We start from the raw sequence: 18,679 nt of genomic DNA, 5'->3' as shown, positions 1-18,679 counted from the left end.
GCTAAACCCCATACACCCCCCCAAAACACTTTTTATGCATAAATACAATGAAATTATGTTTCCATGAATAGTATTGATATATGTACTAGGGATGTGAAGGGTTAATTGGTAAAGTTCACCCTGAATGGGTGAGGCTTACTAGTTAAGGTTAACCAGTGGGACTGGAGCAACTCCCCTCCTGCCACAGGCAGGGGGGCCGCTCCAGCACAGCCTCAGCCCACAGCAGGCACAGGAGCCCCACAAGCAAAGGCTGCTCTCATCAGGATGCCAAAGCAGCCCCTGCCTGCAGATGGAGGGAGCAATTTAACGAGATTTAATATCCCTAATATCGACAAACAGGATGCTAGGTTTAGGGGACAGATGTCAGTAGAAAACTCTCCTCTCTCTAGGCTCACTTTTCAAAGTTGTTTGGCTTTTGATTAGTATAACAAGTATAGAATTACATCCTCCTACCCTTTACTGAACCTGTGTTCCAATGCTGCTTGCACTCACCCCACACTGGTCACAGCATTCTTCATTGCCTATCATACCAGGATATCAAATTGAAAGGCATATGCCCATGTAACAATTTTGAAATTTCTATATTTAAAAGAAACAGCTGTGACTATTGGAACTGGAGCTTTTTCGGGAAAAAAAAACCCCAACTGGCAGTCTAGATGCAGATCTTTTGAAAAATAAACCCTTTGTCGAAAGATCCTGGGTAAGGGATGCAGATCTTTTGAAAAATAAACCCTAGTGCTCATGCTGTGCTGATATCCTGCCCAGCGCTACTTATCTTGGGTGCTGCTCCCTCCATCAGGAGCCAGTTCTTCCTGGATAGAGCAAGAGTGAGCTCCCCTTAACTCAGCAGCCTCTTATAGGGCCCAAACTGGTACTGTCTGACTGCTTCCTGCCCTGATTGGCCAGGTTTGCACAAACCCCCCTCTGGCCTGCTTATAACGCTCTCCCTGCTGGAGTGGGCTACCACATCACTGCAGTCTAACAGGAATTAATAGAAGGAACTCTTAAATCCAACTTTACACAGGGATAACACTACAGCATCTCAATGATCCCTTCTTGCCTTATGATCTATGAATTATGCATGTGTCTGTAGTTATTGTAAAAAGCATTGCTACTTAAAGTTCCTATATGATTGATATTTTCTTCTAGTCTCTAATGAATTTATTATGCCAAATTCCCATTCACTACTAGACATCATACATCCTCAACATTGGAGTGACTGGACTGTTAAATATTTTTTTAAAAAACGGGTACTTTTTATGTTTGGTTGGAGGGTTTTTCTGTTGCTTTTTTTTTTTTGGAGGAGACAACAGCATTCTCAGCTTCAGCTTCTTATTAAAATGATAAAGTACAGTACAATTATATTCACATATAAATAAAACAGAGCCATCTTGAAGTTGTTTATGCATTTATAACAAAATGAGATGCAGCAATTTTAATCTTCTGTCAGCGCCCTGACTGAGACTAAGGCTTATTCTGAAAGGATAAACACGTTTCATTAAACAGCACTTATAAGTTCCTACCAAGCACAATTTCAAATCTGAAAAAACTAGGATGTGAGGTATAATTCTTATAAATTCTTAATCTACTCCGCACTCTGCCTCCAAAAAATATTGTTGAGCTGGATACTTCTTGCCTCTTCTTTGGAGTATTATTTTAGCCAATAACTCACCTTTACTTATGAGGCAATAACAGAGAGGCTATGTTAGCATCGTTATGAATCAATGGAACAGGACCAGAATCTGAGAAGCTAAAGAAGGAGTTTGCAGGGAACTATATTGTAACAAATGCAAACAAACACACCTTGCTGGGACTTCAAAGCTATTCAAAACAATAATTATTCCATTTCTTACATAATTTATACATAAATCCAAACCTTGCAGTCGCTAAGCACATCCCCTTTCTGACTCATAAATCCTCACTCATAAACAAATACAAACATAAATAAATCAGCACTTTTACCTCTAAAATTGTCTATCATAACTCCTTTCTCTTCTCTACTATAATAGTCCAGTCTCTTAGACAATTTTGAGCCTAATTAGGATATGTCTATACTACACACTTTTTAGTGACAAAGCAGTGTTGAGACGACCCTCTCACTAAGAGTCAGCATTTGTGAACGCTGTCTGGCTGCACTTTTGTCAACAAAATACTTCCACCCCCTATAAAGAGTTTTGATTGTTGTGTAGCAGAGCACTCAAAGCAACATTCACACTTTCACTTGCTGTAGCAAAAGCTTTCTCCTTCATGGGGGGTGGTTTATTAAGCACCTGTGAACAACAAAAGTTTTGTGCACCATGTGCAAGTATAAACATAACAATTTCAGCTGCACCTAATCACTTTCCTACTATGATTTCCTCCCTTGAGAGGACTGAAATCCCTTGTGGGAATCTGACCTCCCCCAGCCATGTAAAAAGCCAGGGTTTAGTAGCTTCAGGGGGTAGCTGAGTTAGTCTGTTACACAAAAAAACAACAAATGATCTGGTAGCACTTTATAGACTAACAAAAGATGTAGATGGTATCATAAGCTTTTTGGGCACAGCCCACTTCTTCAGATGACCGGAGTTATGAGTAGTGTCTCTTCTAGGAGCACTCTTGGGAAAGGGTGTATTGTAACTACACTGTACTTTGGCAGAGGTATCTGAAGATCATTTGTAATCCTGGTGACAATGTCACTTTACTCCAAAGAGTCAGGTATTTTATTCTAGAAAGTTTATTAGCTCCCTACAGAGTAAGCCTGGAATATTGGAGCCATATGCCCATCAAGTTTCTCACACTGTCTCTGTTTCTCTGTTTCACCTGGGCATCTCCAACTTCTGGCCTTTAAAACCCTAAAACACAGCTGATCTTTCAAGTACAGCTCTCAATTTCATTAGGTACACAGCATTAAAATCTTTGAAATGTCACTTCCCTTCCTTTTCCAGCTGCCTGTGAAAAAGCAACAGATTTGTTTTGTTTCAAAACATCTATGCTGCCTTCTATTTTAATATCCTGCTACACATCTGTGTATTTATCTCCATAAATCTTTTGTCTCTCAAAGCCTATAAGCTGCCTCAATAAAATACTTATATGCGCCTCTAAATTCCCATTATTTGTCCCTGTGCTGCTATTTTCTTAATCAAATCTGTTATAATAATTGATGGGGTTCTCTTTTCAGCACAGCAGCCATGACATGTTATACAGGATATTGGGTAAATTCTGCTTTATCAGATTTGTCACAGTATTCTGGAAAATTGTTCATTCCTTTGTATAACTCTACACTCTCTCAGTGTAGTCTCTTTATTCTACTGCTGAGGGAAGGCTGGCTTGTAGAAGGCAAACATTTTGTGAATGCCTTGTGCATCAACCTGCCCCAAGACTTGAGGTTCAAAATAATCCAAAGGGTTTGGCCAGGAAAATCTTTATTTTTAACCCACCTGCCTGTTCTTTCTTTTCACTGCAGCTCCTACCTATGGGTATGTCTATACTACCCCCCTAGTTCGAACTAGGGGGGGTAATGTAGTCATACGGAGTTGTAAATGAAGCCCGGGATTTGAATTTCCTGGGCTTCATTTGCATAAAGCCGGCCGGCGCCATTTTTAAATGCCGGCTAGGTCAGACCCCGTGCCGTGCGGCTACACGTGGCACGGACTAGCTAGTTCGGATTAGGCTTCCTAATCCGAACTAGCTGTATACCTCGTTCCACGAGGCGTACAGCTAGTTTGGATAGGAAGCCTAATCCGAACTAGCTAGTCCGTGCCGCGTGTAGCCACGTGGCACGGGGTCCGATCTAGCCGGCATTTAAAAATGGCGCCGGCCGGCTTTATGCAAATGAAGCCCGGGAAATTCAAATCCCGGGCTTCATTTGCAACTCCGTATGACTACATTACCCCCCCTAGTTCGAACTAAGGGAGTAGTGTAGACATACTCTATCAGACCCACCTGAGGAGTTGCTAGGTGTCTTTGTACAGTGAAAAGGGACCCAGAGAACAGTACAATTTGAACTCTACTTTGCTTGCTGGAGGAGATGAAACTAGTTGTTAGGACAGAAAATTAAGGTGGACACAGAATTGAAGTGTCCCTGTTTCAAGCCTAGGCTGTGTTGCAGAGGATGAGGTTATGCAATAACCCAGCTCCCCTCCAACTCAGATCACAATCTTCTCTGCCACACAAAGTCTGGCCTTATTGCCCATCTGCGATAGATTAGCTCCTCCACTGTTTTGTACAAAACTCCCACCGCTAAGGCAGTAGTGACTCCCCCATACCAAGCTTCTGCGGAGAAACAGGCTAGACTCTGAATGGATCAGGCCTGTCAGTTTGCATTCTATTTTCTACTCTGTTTTCACACTAGTACACTAATGTGAATTTTAAAACATGCAAAAATATTTCTAATTCAGATTTATCCTCAAACCATGATCCCAAGTGAATTGCCTCCATCTAGACCTAGGTTCTTCACTGCCTTCTCCCTTTACTTCCCAGTGTGTTCCTCTCCTACTAGAGAAGCCTTATGAGCTACCACTGGTCAGGAACAGACTGTACTCACCACAGAATACCCTACTGGGACAGTAGTATCTAGTGGATAAGAACTAGCCTGTTACTCAGGCGTTCTGGGTTCTACTCCCACCTCTGTCATTGGATTCCTGGGAGATCTTATGCAAATCACATCATTGCCCTGTGCAACAGTTTCCCATCTGTAAAACAGGGATTATGAGGCTGGTCTCCTTGGTAAAGTGCTTTTGGGATTTAGGGATGAAAATGGCTATAGGAATTAATTATTATCTACTTTTATTAGAGATTGGCAGGGCAACAAATGCACAGTTTGAGCATATGGGGGCATTGGGGAGAAGCACTTTAAATTTCCCTATCCACTTGACAAAAGCCTACCTATATAAAGGCAGGCCATTCTTCACCAGGAGCCCTCTATTCACACATTTCAGTTGCAAATACATATTTTAGGACCAGCAGGCAAGTCTCATTAGAAACCTTTTAAAAATGTTTTTGAAATTTCCTTCATTTTTTACTCACTGTTACTTCCACTAATTTAAATGTTCCTGTTTCTTGGAAGATGTAAATAAAAATACTTAAAAAAAAAAAGATTTCCCAGTTGAGAGACTGTAGTATTAACACAGGGCAGAGATATAATTAAAGCAAATTTTTTGTACTGTGCCCATTTAACTCTCTGCAGTGCACAATCAAAAAGCAATATAACAACAAAACATCACCAAAAATTGGGACAATGAACATTTTTTTTCTAAAACTATTAAATCCTCTAGAGAAATTTGTCACTATGATGAAAAAGAAGTATGCATGCACTATTCTGTAAATAGCATTGTTGCCTATGTGATGTGAGTGTTATGAAAAATACTTATATCTCCTTTTAGGATGAAATGAATAGTAAGGCATCATTGTTTTTATTATTGGTGATAGTAGCAGTTTCCTGATTATTACAAATCTCAATTAAACATTTCTATCAGTTCCTTTGGGCCATAGATACTGCAAGTGAAATATGCTAAACTAAAAGCTGGTAAGTAAAAAGTTGTATTTGTAACATCAACTGATAATATTTGACAGAACATTTAACCCATAATTATATATCTTCCATGCCCTTTAACATATGCCATATATAATTAAATTTAGACCAGCTAGCCCTCCAAATTATATTGTATACAGTAACAAATACAAAAATTATATCTGTGTCTCAGTAGCATTACAAGTTAAGTATGTAGTTGGCAACAATTCACACTAAGTGGGTATTCATTACTAATTCCTTTGGTATGAATTGTAATAACATTAGTCATGAGGAACTGATGTGGATATAATATTTAAGTACTGGTTTATTTCTTTATAAATCGTCAGCAGAGAACACGTTGGTAATTCCCTTTTGCTGACATCTTTGGAAGGCTGCAAAACCTTTGTGACATTAATGGGAGTGAGGTAAGAATACCCTGTAATGATAATATGAGTGGAAGGGTAATATATTTTTAATGATATCAGGCAAAATATAATTTTCAATTATTTCAGTGCGCTAAAAAGTCTAAAAGGTAAGAACAGTGAAGCCAAATGTAAAATAAAACTATCAAATTTCAGCTTTCTTCCCATTCTTTGCTCGTGTGGGTTTTTTTTTCTTAAGTATGGACTTAAAAATAAATTGTTAGAGCTTTTCTCTTAAAATGCTTTACATATCATTACTACATTACATGGCCTAGAAAAGAATATAAAACTAAAATTCATTCAACAGATACATTGCCATTTTGTATTAGAGCTCTCCAAAGTGAATTATATTAAATACAGTTCCATTTATTAGCTTCTCTGTAATATCTGATTGCACATGAATTATTTTATAAGTTTATATTATTGTCCAGTTGTTGTAAAATGTTGATGATAGAAGACTTGTAAAATATATACAAGATTAAGGTTTTTCATATAAATGTGTCTTTTTATTCATAAACCAAAAAAAGCCTCTATAATGGATTAATTTTTATTGTTCAATAAGGAAAATAGGGATATCAACAAGTAATTTATTCTGCTTTTCTACTTAGGCTATGTCTAGACTGCAGGGCACGTGTGCTTTTTTCTTTTTCCTCTTTATGCACAAAAAAACCCTCTTACCTGTCCACACACACCTTTTTGTGAAAGAGCTCTTTTGCAAAAGGCATTCTTCCTCGTAGAATGAGGAATACCTATGCCAGAAAAATCCCTCTGTTCTTTTGATTTTTTTGTGCAAAAATGCACTTGAGCTGTGGATGCTCTGTGAGTTTTTTTTGGAAAAACGGCCATTTTTCAAAAAAAAACCCTCTGTAGTGTATACATAGCCTTACATACCTCAGAACACTTCTGTTTACTGTTTTATGTAATTGTCTATATGATGAGCACATCTGTATATTTCCTTCTCTTGTCATTCTTCATCTGATAGGCCGACGATATTCATCATTATCTCATCATAGGACATCTGAAATGGATATTGAACAATTCTACCTCCTACAGCTTTGGTAAAGAGCCAAACAAAACTAGTGAAAAAAGATTCTTGAGAAACAGGATTTGCTTTTCCTCCAATATAAAACACGTGGTGGTTCCACTTGATATACTTCTTTCAAGAGTTGTGTCAAAATCAAGCAAATATAGGCTGGAGGCTGGAGTCATGACCTCATAAAAATAGCAACACTTCCCATAGGTTTGATTGGTAAAGGATTTTCACTTACAAAGTGGAATCAAGTATTAGTACATTGCCAGCTAAGGGTGTGGCAAATTGCATAGCTTATTTCAAGTGTATTTCAAAATTGCTTATTTTGTACGTTGGAGCTGTCTACACAGCACCAAATTTTGAAATAACTCACTATTCCAAAATGCCCCTTAATCCCCGTGGAACAAGGGTTTCCAGGATATCAGAATAAGCTGCCTGTTATTTTGAAATAACAGGCTGCTTCAATAGATGCAGAATAGCTATTTTGTGATACTTCTGGTATCCTGAAATAGCTCCGCAATGTAGATGTATCCTAATAGTGCTGCTATGATAAACAACCAAAATAGGCTTCTCTCTTGTAGAAAGAATTTCAAGGCTATATAAAAAGGCCATGTTGTGTTATGAAGATAAATCCTTCCCTTATGTACAACACTCTAAAAATACTTTGCAATACTTCAATATTTAAAAATGTCCATTCTCTCATCAATATGATGGGTATTTGCAGGGCTCGCCAAGTGGTGGCAAACCCCACCCGCCAGCTGAGCAGTTTCACACGGTTCTGCGTTCTGTGCATGCGCCGGCTCTTCTGGTTTGTAATCTACTCTCCACGGGCAAGTAAATTACATTATTTGTCGAGCCCTGGGTATTTGTATAGGTGACACCCTCTGAATAAATAATACTCTTTGGGACATGGATGCAACACCTCACATGTCACTGAAAGCAGAATTTGGCCTGTTAATAGTAACCAGGAGTAGTGGAATATGACAATCCCTTGTCCATCAGGAAAACATTCCTGTGGGGCCAAATTCTGATCTTATATATAAACACAGAATCATGGGGTGAGAAAGAATCCTCCTGCCAAGATGCAGGATTTGTTGTATCTAAGCTCCAGATGGCTATCCAGCCTCCTTTTGAAAATTTCCAGTGAATAAGCTTCCATAACCTCCCAAGATAGTCTATTCCATTGTCCTGCTGTTCTAGCAGTTAGGAATTTTTTTCCTTCACTTTAATCTAAATCTGCTATGCTGTAGTTTGAACCCATTGCCTCTTGTCCTGTTCTCTCTATGGCAAAAGAAAAATAACTTTTCTCCTTTTTTATGGCAGCCTTTCAAGTATTTGAAAACTGCTATCATGTCTCCCCCTAATTTCCTCTTTTCCAAACTAAACATATTCAGTTCCTTCAGCCGTTGCTCATATGGCTTGCATTCCATCTCTTTGATCGTCTTGGTTGCTCGACTCTGGATCCTTTCCAGTTTCTTTACATCTTTTCTATACATTGGTGACCAAAACTTGACATGGTGCTCCACCTGAGGCCTAACTAGTGCTGATTAGAGCAGTACTATCACCTCCTATGGCTTGCATGCTATGCCTCTGTTAATGAAACGAAAAAAAATATTTGCTTTTTTTGCAATTACATTGCATTGCTGAGTCATATTCAGGCTCTGGTCCACCACAGTTCCCAGATCCTTCTCAGGCTGTCGTCCACCACAGCTCCCAGATCCTTCTCAGCAGTGCCAAGTCATTTCCCTCCCCATTTTATATTTGTGCATTTGGGTTTTCTTCCCTAAATTTCATTCCTTATATTTGTTTTTTGTTGAATTTCATTTTGTTGTCTATATTCCAGTTATCCAATTTATCAAGATTCCTTTGAATTTTAGCTCTATTTTTCAAAGTGTTGGCAACTCCATTCTAACTTGTATTATCTGCAGACTTGATCAGTATGCTCTGTATGCCTATATCCAGGTAATTAATAAAGATATTAAACAACACCAGACACAGAAAAGATCCTTGTGGAACCCCACTTGATACTTCCCTCCAATCTGACATCATTCCACTAATAGTTACTCTTGTTTACAGATGTGTAACCTCTTACCTATTAGCTTAATAATAATTCTGTTAAGCCCAGCTTATTTATCAGCAAATGTGGGACTGTGTCAAAAGCCTTGCTGAAGTCCAAGTATATTATATCTACTGCATTTCCCCTGTCCACTAAAACAGTTACCCAGTCAAAGAAAAAAATCAAACTGGTTTGGCATGATTTGTTCTTGATTTAATTCACTTATTCAGAAGATCGCTGACATAGTTTTTACTATCCCAATCTGCATCCCTTGCTCTTTATTGTCTATGGTAACTTTGCTAGTCATCTGTTTATATATTTTTGTGAGTAGACTGAAGCAAAGTAGGATTGAGCAGTTCAGCTTTCCTGTCTTCTGTTACTGGCTCACCTTCTTCACTGAGCAGCAGACTCAGAGCATCTTTGATCTTTCTTTCTTGCCTATTATATTTGAAGAACCCCTTCATGTTGTCTTTAATATTTCTTGTCAGCTGTAATTCATTCTTTGTTTTGGCTTTCTTGATTTTTGTCCCTCTATGGTCACACTATTCCCATATATACTTCCTTGGTGACATGCTTCTACTCTCATTTCCTGTATGTATCCCTTTTGGTTTTTAGATAGTTAAAAAGTGTGTTGTGTTTCCTGGGGCTCTAAATCGAGGTAGCACATTTAGAGCCCCAGTGTTTCCTGGGGCTCTAAATTGAGGTAGCACATCCCCATAAGGGCAGCTTTCCTTGGACTAATTTCCAGGCTTCCCTGTAGTGTAGACTCACTATTTCAAAATAAGCTATTTCAGAATAGTTTATTCTAAAATTATCATGCAGTGTAGATGTAGCCTTACAGTCCTTCTGTGCACAGCATACCATGTTTACAGTGGAGGGGGGAGGGGAGGGAGGGGAGGGATTGAGAGAGAGAGAGAGAAAGAGAGAGAATAATTTTTAACCTGTTCATAGGGACAGTTTGAAATGTGGAGAACTTTATATAGTCTTAATCCTTTCTACCGCCTCAAAAGCCCTCCCCCCCATTTTGTAACTTTTTATAGGAAGTAACCTCATTACCACATCCCCTTTGCACAGTGATCAGTTGCATGTATGATCATATTCTGTCTGAGTTGCTGACTTTTAGTTAAGTTTTGCTGCACTATTCTTAACATAGAATTCAAATAATCCTGAACCCCTGCATGCAATCTGCCACCAGTTCCCCCTCTGCTTAGTGCCACCCTCCCAAAAATCCCTTAAGAAATCTAGGAGACTAATGTCCTTTTTCCCCCATGGGACATCAAATGGGGCAAAACCTATGGATTCTGCAGGCACCTCCCAATAAGCAAACATCCTCTCTTGCATGCATACGTTCTTAACAGAAATGTTAGGGTCCAGTTGAACCACTCAACTAATCCATTTGTTTCTGGGTGATAGGGGGCACATTTCAGCTGTTTCCCACCCCCACATCCTCCATAACTCACCACATAGCTGAGATATGAAATTTGACCTCTGATCTGATGAGATCTTCTATGGAAAACATACTTTGCTGGATATAGAAAACAGTGCCTTAGCAACTGTTTCAGCTGGCATCTTTGACAGAGCAACTGCTTCTGGATACCTGTTGGCAAAATCCACTGTCTCTAATATAAATCTTTTCCCTCTATGAGTTGGCCTGGGTAAGCGTCCTATGTTATCCATAGCAACCCTGTGAAATGCTTCCTTGACTAACAGTAAACGATGAAAGGAAGCTTCACAGAGACCAATATGCTTTTTTGACATACCGGTAAGTCACAAAGCTTGCAGTATTTCTGTATCTCATTCTGAATATTGGAGCAACAGAAAAATTTCACATGCCTTCTCCATTCCCAAGCAAAAGGGTTAGCATCATGAGCTCAGCATGAAGCTTCTATCCTTCCCAACCAGGACCTCTGTGTAAACCCTTCCCTGTTTGGGCAAGAACCTTCCCTTGTGATCTCTTTTTGCAAGGCATTACAGAGGTAGCTTCCTTTCTGCTCTCCAAAGAGGTGTCTACAATTCATTCTGAAGTGAATTCCATTTGGCTTTTGCTTCCATAGAGAGCTCTGTCTGTGCTCCTTCCTCTCCTATTGCTGCTTTCTGTTGATAAGGTTGCACAGGACTCTTCTGCTGCCTCTTCATCCCCCAACTTTATTTCTGGGAAGTTTGGGACATATTCCCTGTAGCTCCTGATCACAATGCTAACAGCTCTGGGGAGCAAAGTCATTTCCCATCGAAATACAACCCCAAATTCAAAGTGCTCTTTAAACCATCTCACTCTAGTTCACTGCTACCCTAGAGCACTGTGGTTCAAAATTGCCCCAAGCCAAAGCATTTTACCTTTTCCATTGGGACCATACCAACCCCTTTAATTCTCTTGCTCTTGACTAGAGCCTGCACATTAGTGTCTCTCTGACTCTTTACCATTTACCTTGGCCTCTTTGATAAATTCTATTTCTAGGTGGTCAACAAAGTCTTCTCTGCTACCACTGAAGTCCCTGACTCAGGCTACGTCTAGACTATGGGTTTTTTGCGGGATACCAGAGGTATCCTGGAAAAACTCCACCACATCCAGGGAACGTGTCTGCTCTTTTTTTGCAATAGAGCAGATGGGCTCTTTCAAAAGCTCTTTCTTCCTCCTTCCATGAGGAAGAAGGGCGCTTCTGAAAGAGGAGATTTTTCTGAAATTTGGCCCAGTGTAGACCAGCCAAATTTTAAAAAAGCCTCTTCTGACAAAACTATTGGAAAAAAGGTATGCAAATTGCAGAGTGCAATTTGCGTACCTTTTTCCCAGAAAACATTGTAGTCTAGAAGTAGCCTAAAGGTGAGCTACATTAACCCCAATGCATAGGGCAGTGTATTTGCACACCCCAAGCCCAGGACATTGTTTCTTCATGTGTTCAAGGAACCTACTAAGTGCTAATAAGCACCTATTGGGGCACTCCTCTTGGGTTACCGTCTGAGAATTAGGGTTACCAGTAGGAATTGGTATTGGGGTGGTGTGCTCTTGGTCCCCTCACTTCCTTGTTTTTCTCACTTTTCTGCCAAACTTTTTCTCTTCACTTTAAATCTGGACTTATTTGCAGGTGTAAGTCAGTGGTATCAGCTGCCTCTTGCACAATTGCGAGGATTTTTCCTACATGGTTGCTCTCACCTCATCAGAACAGACATCAAAGAACTGCTTCTGGAGTTCTTGTGCTTCTGGAGCAAAACAGGTTTACCAAATTGTCATAAGTTTTTGATTCTTTATTTTTTTATCCATTTTTCTCAAATAATCCCCCCCATTTCATAAACATGATTCCTGTCATTAATCAACCTTTTTGAGGTTTCTAACTTCAGGCAATATGCCTCTGAAGTAAAGTGAAATCTTTTTAACATAGACCCTTAAACAGATCACAAAACATGGCATAATTTATATCCATACCACTAAATCCTTGTAAAGTTTTACCAGTCAGTTTGGAAATAAGACAGTCATTCTTTGGTCATCAGGGAGTTTGTATCTCCAGCATGTTCTTTTGAAGGTGGTCAGATATTCATTGATGTCATTTCTCTTTCCTGGGCTTGTGCTGTCTGCTTTCACTTCTGATTCCAGCTTCTCTCTCCCTCTCCCCCTTCAGGCTTTGCACTTTCAGTCTTCCAGCTCTTGGAATCATTGGTGTGCCTCCTCTTGCATTGCTTGCTCTGCCTTTCACTTTTTCTTCTCTGCTAGCATTTCCCTTTCCTGGGCTTTCTCTTCTGCTTCCAGCTCTCCAGTTCTCTCCACAGTTTCCAGATTTTGGAGCTATATCCTGGCCAACTCTAACAGCATGGCTTCAACTCTGGGATCTATACCTGGCTAGTTTCCTGAGCCTGCATCCTGTTTGGCCTCAGGTATTTTCAGTGGATGAAACAGTTTTTCCTGATGCTCTCATCATAGACCATGAGTAAAGCTCTGATCCTCTCTCGCATTTTCCCATAGTTTCCAAGCCAAAATCTACAGTTTTTTTCCAAATGCAATTTGGTATATTTAGTGTATTTCTCCAGCTTACTCATCCTGTCTTTTCCTGGTTCTATGTCCCTTACCCAAAATAAACAGAAAATAAAAAATCATGATTTTTCTTTACCTGTTTGCAGCCTTCTCACTTTGGACTCTCCCTGTATTGATCTCATTGGGGAAATAAGTGACCCTTGTTTAACCAGCAAATGGGGGTTAAATGCTCCTGTGCCAGTGTCACACTTCCTGAGGGTGCCCATTCTTGCAAGGCACCTCACCGTCCTGAGTGTGAGGAAGCCTCATCTTGTGGAGTCTGCTGGAGGTCAGCTCCCCAACTCCACTAGCCATCAGCATCAAAAGCCCCTCCCTCTAGGCCAGGAGTGGGCAATAAAATGGCGGCAGTTCATCAGGGTTAGCCCCTGGTGGGTCACTGCTGCTATATTTACAAATGATCACAGCTCCCATTAGCTGGGGACAGCAATCCATGGCCAGCGGGAGCTGCTATCCCCCATACCTGCGGAGGTGCAGATAAATGCGGCAGTTCAGGGGCCTGCCAGGGGATACCTCTGGCAAACCAGATCTAGCCTGTAGGCCAGTATTTGCCCATCCCTGCTGTAGGCCTATGCAGGTATCACTATCTCTTTACAGGTTAGCAATAGACACACCAGCTCCCAAACCCTCTGATGATCTCCCTGGGATGCCCAGTCCCTGGTCCACTGGACACTCACCATATTGACAGATTCACTGTTTTCAAAGAAAGGGTATATCATATAGCTTACCACTCTGGTTACCACACAACACTTAGGGTATGTCTACACTGCATAGTTAATGCGAAATAACAGCCATTATTTTGAATTAACTTTAATAGCGTCTATACATGTAAACTGTTACTTTGAACTTAATTCGAAATAGCGGAGTGCTTAATTTGAATTTGGTAAACCTCATTCTACGAGGAGTAATGCCAAATTCGAAATAACTATTTCGAATTAAGTGCTGTATAGACACTTATTTCGAAATAGGAGGCCTCCAGCCCTTTCCAGGGAGCCCTGGTGGCCACTCTGGGCACAACCAGGAAAACTTACTCTCCTCTCCTGCAGCTATTAAAGGGGTAGACCCTGGCCACAGTGTCTGTGCCAGCTCCAAGACTGTCAGCTAGAGCCCAATAGTGGCCACTGGGGCCCCTGACCCAGTGACCTCAAAATATGAGCCAGCAAGCTACTGGCAGCCAGCCCTCCACCGCTCCCCAGGAGCAGTCTGCCAGCTCCTTGGAGCCTGACAGGTGCTGGAGAAGGCGGGTGCCTTCCTGGTCCAGGGTGGAGATCATGGACCTTATTCAGATTGGGGGGATGCCCCCAACGTGCATGATCTCCATACTAGATGGAGGAATGCAGCTATCTATGGCAGAATAACTGCCAGCCTGGCCACCAAAGGCCACATGCGGACCCAGGAGCAGGTCTGCATGAAAATCAAGTTGGTCCGGCAAGACCCCCAATCCTGGGCCCTGAGCTTCCCCTCCCTCTTCTTCCCCTTGCTTCCCCCTTCCAGGTCCCTCCTCCCAGGTTTCCCCCTCCTCTCTCCTACCTTCTCTCCTCCTTCTCCCACCTCATTTTCCCAGTCTCCCCGGAGGTTCATCCCCCTCCCCCCCCCCTTTTGTTCAATAAACCCAGTTTCTATTTTTGAACATATGTCTTTTATTTGACATCAGGAAGCTGGGTTAGGGAGGGGTAAGTGGAAGGACATGAGGGAGGAATGGGGCAAGAGCCCCTGGTGGGGAGGACTGGGGTGGCTCTGAGGACTCCTTGGGGTGGACACTCTCTAGCAGGGCTTCCTGGATCCTGACAGCCCCCCGATAGATCCCCCCAGATGGCAGCCTGCAGCAAGTGCAGCCGGACTGATGACAACAACCCCATGAGACGCACCGGCATACCCAGGGGCAGTTCTGGCTCCATGTGGCCGAGTGCTGTGGTGTCCCGAGTGCAGGCACTCAGGGCACTCCAAGACAGGACTGCTTTGCTGTCCCTTATTGAGGTAGACAAGCAAACGGGGAACCCTGAGAACTGTCTGTCCGGGGTGGGGGTAGGGTCCCTTTAAGCACAGAGCTCAGTTAGCCTCAGGCAGCAGCCCCACACACTAAATCCTAACCTAATGTCCTGCCAGCACTGGTTCCAGCCAGCCTTAATTTCAGTTCAGGGTCCACTCAGTGTGGACACGCTATTTCGAAATAGCAAAGCGGTATTTCGAAATAGGTTTTGTGAGTAGATGTGCTATTTCAAATTAGCTTAATTTGAAATAACTGTTTCGAATTAAGTTAATTCGAAATAGCGCTGTAGTGTAGACATATCCTTAAATATGTTTATATAATGAACTCAAATATAGGGTTATTTAACAAAGGATAGCAATTCAAATAATAGTAAGTAGAAGTAACGCAAACAATTACATAGAAAATTAGAACATGCATTCTAGAGTCTATACTTTATTAACAAGATATATTCATGTCTAATAAAGTCATGTTCACCAATGCTTTACAGCCACCCTGGCTGTGACCCTCTTTTCTTGAAACAAATGTGTAGTCAGCATGCTTCCTCGGTGAAGGGATAACAACTTGTCCTTCCTCTTTTAAAAAAATGCAGTTCCATACTATTGTCTCTGTCCTTCTTCAAAGACTTATATTATGGTTCCTTTGTCTTTCTAAATCCTCAGGGCCACACCTGACACTGCCAGTCTCCATGGATGTCCATTGTTCTGTGTGCGGATTAAGTAAGCCCTGAGGCTTACCTCAATTCAGGTGATAAACTTGAGTTCAGTAGTTTTGGAACCTAATATTTTACATATCTCAAACTACATCTTCTACTAGCTTTGTACTAACATCTGGCGAAAATTATGATGACCAGAGGATCACTGGTTCATGATAGAAATATCACATGCCACCCTTTGGTGAACTATTATGTAGATATCAGATGCAGGGGATCCCTGGAAAACCCAATGCACTTACTAGAACCCAGGGACTTGTAGTTGCCAACTGGCAAAGGGCACAATACTGTTCTGCTGGAGCTCACAAATTAGGACTAAAAATTATGGATTAAACTATAAATAGAAATTGGGGTGGCCCATTCAAAACTGAGGAACCCATCAGAATATATACAGGCAGTCCCCGACTTACGTGGATCCGACTTACGTCGGATCCCTAGATACGAACGGGGTGAGGCAACTCCCGCACATGCGCAGCAGCATTCCCGGGGCTCGCTCACCTGGGTCCTAGGATCCTCCTGCTCCTCGGGCCGGCTCCGACTGGGGTCCCGCAGAGCTGCCGGGCAGAGGAAAAGTGCCTCCCCACGCCTGCTGCTCCCCCACCCCCCTGCCAGCAACAGGCTGCCCCCTCCCCTGAGCAACAGGCTGCCGAACAGACAAAAGCAGCCTCTCTGCCCCTCCTCCCCTCTATACATGCCGGGCTCCTGGAGCGCAGCAGCGTCCCCGGGGCTCGCTCACCTGGGTCCTAGAATCCACCTCCTCCTCCTCTTCGGCCGGCTCCAACTGGCCTCTGCCTGCAGCAGCTGGCCACAGGGACAGGGATCCCACAGAGCTGCCGGGCAGAGGAAAAGTGCCTCCCCACGCCCGTTGCCCCCCCCCCCCCCGCGGCCTCGCATCCTGCACGCCTCCCCCCTCCCCCCTGCCAGCAACAGGCTGCCCCCTCCCCTGAGCAACAGGCTGCCGAACAGCAGACAAAAGCAGCCTCTCCGCCCCTCCTCCCCCTATACATGCTGGGCTCCCTGGGCAAACAAAGACTCCACCAAAACAAACAAAGTGCTGGCCTCATTGTGTTAGCAAAAAAAGGACCCTCCTCCTAGAACCCTGGGTGGTGTGTGGAAATAAAGCTATTAGCTCAAAGCATGGTGCAGAGCTGTTTGGTATTTGATGAGTTACTCCTTTAGTCCTGAGTTTGTCACAGGGACAGAAATAGATGTGAAATCTTCTGAACAGGGGAACAGACAGCAAAACAAACATTAGAGGGGAGTTAACCTTTCCCTATGCTATCCAAAACTAAAAAAAATGTTTGGCTAGAGTTTCCCCTACAATATGTACCAGTTCCGACTTACATACAAATTCAACTTAAGAACAAACCTACAGTCCCTATCTTGTACGTAACCCGGGGACTGCCTGTAATATTAAGTGACAAAATTAGAGTGTTGTTAGGTTATAAGACTTTGCACATACAGACGTAGGCACAGGTGTGATTGGATTAATTCTGTACAAATCAGTGGGATATACTGATATAATCAGGTCTGTTACTTCTCCATATGAATCATATACAATGGTAAAATTTCTCTTCTGTGTAAAGTGTGTACAAAATTTAAAGTGGAATTGTGCAAACTTTGGCTGTAATTCTAAACTTTATTGTTTGGTTGCAAAAAATATAAGGCTTATATTGGTGGTTTGAAATGTTATCAAGAAGTAGCCTTTTTGCCTGAAGGCCTATGACTTACTATAATAACCTGACTATAAACTGAAATGAGTGTCAGAACTGTTTGGATATAATGTGGGATATTTGGTTCTCACAAGACTAAAATGAGAGATTAGGCCTGCTACAGAGATTATTTCTGTTGTTTTAAAGCACAGCTTCATATCATATCAAACATTACCAGCCAATGACTTGCTTTAGGCATCTTATTCATTAACTGTGCGCCAAAACTCATTTCTCTGATAGAATTTTCATTGCAAACTGCTACATATTTATTCTTTTCATTTAGGAAATTACTCATAGAGAAAATAAAAACATTTGGGGATCGAGACTTTCATGAAGCAAAACAATGTGTGCACATTTCTAAAGCAAAACATTTATATTTTTTAGAAAAAACACTAAATTTGAGCAAGATTCTTGAGGGTTGCAAAATTGGCAAATATAATTCCACTATGCGAGAAGGCAAAAGGTTAAACCAAGAAACCAGAGACCAGTGTTTTTAAGACTTTATGATCCCAAGAATGAAATATCTAGTGTGAAATTCTGAGCCTATCAAGTGAATGGAAATTTTGCCATTGACTTCAGTATGGCTAGGAATTCACCAGTGGAATCTCCCTGAATGGAACTGTCCTAAGAGAACTACGGCAGCCCGGTTTGAAAATATATTTGATGTGGATTCAGTCAGTGGGAGATCAAGCATGTGAGTGCCTTATAGGCCGGACTCCTTTACCCTGCCTGTCTCACAATGAGCAGTAACTTACCTTAGTCAGTTCCAGAGATTTGAATGAGACCGCTTGTGAAATAAGTTATTACTGTTCCACATGAGCAATGCTAGATGATATCTAAATGGTTTACACAAATAAATGCTCTTGGGAAAAGGGAAAATTCTTTTTAAAAATATATGGTCCTAAATCTCAATCTAAATTAGGAGTTTAGAAGCAAAGGCTGAAATCCTGATCTCATGAATACAAATCAGCTATGTACACTCCACTTACTTAATGGACTTACTTCTGATTTACACTGCTGTACTTAAGATGAAAAATTTGTCCAATATATGGATAGTATTCCTTCATCTGAAGAAGTGGGTTGTGCCCACGAAAGCTCATGATACCATCTACATTTTTCATGATACCATCTACATTTTTGTTTGTCTCTAAAGTGCTATTTGACTATTTGTTGTTTTTTAAGATTTTTCTATTAGGATATGTCTACACTTGCACCCTCTTTCAATAGAGGGATGCAATTGAAGACATTCGAAAT

General features: G+C 41.5%; 1 long non-coding RNA gene across 1 annotated transcript in view; it reads left to right on the top strand.

The window, feature by feature from the left end:
* Positions 1–3,904: 3,904 nt before the first annotated feature.
* The window catches only part of LOC142830431 (uncharacterized), a 77,308-nt gene continuing 62,533 nt past the window's right edge, over positions 3,905–18,679 (top strand). The window contains exon 1 of the long non-coding RNA XR_016350182.1: positions 3,905–5,913. This is a non-coding gene — a long non-coding RNA (uncharacterized LOC142830431). The remainder of the gene's footprint in view (positions 5,914–18,679) is intronic.

The sequence above is a fragment of the Pelodiscus sinensis genome, chromosome 8 (assembly GCF_052426305.1).
Source record: "Pelodiscus sinensis isolate ZL-2025 chromosome 8, ASM5242630v1, whole genome shotgun sequence".
Taxonomy (NCBI): domain Eukaryota; kingdom Metazoa; phylum Chordata; order Testudines; family Trionychidae; genus Pelodiscus; species Pelodiscus sinensis.
Note: the sequence above shows the minus strand (reverse complement) of the source record. Positions and strands in the feature narration are given on the sequence as shown.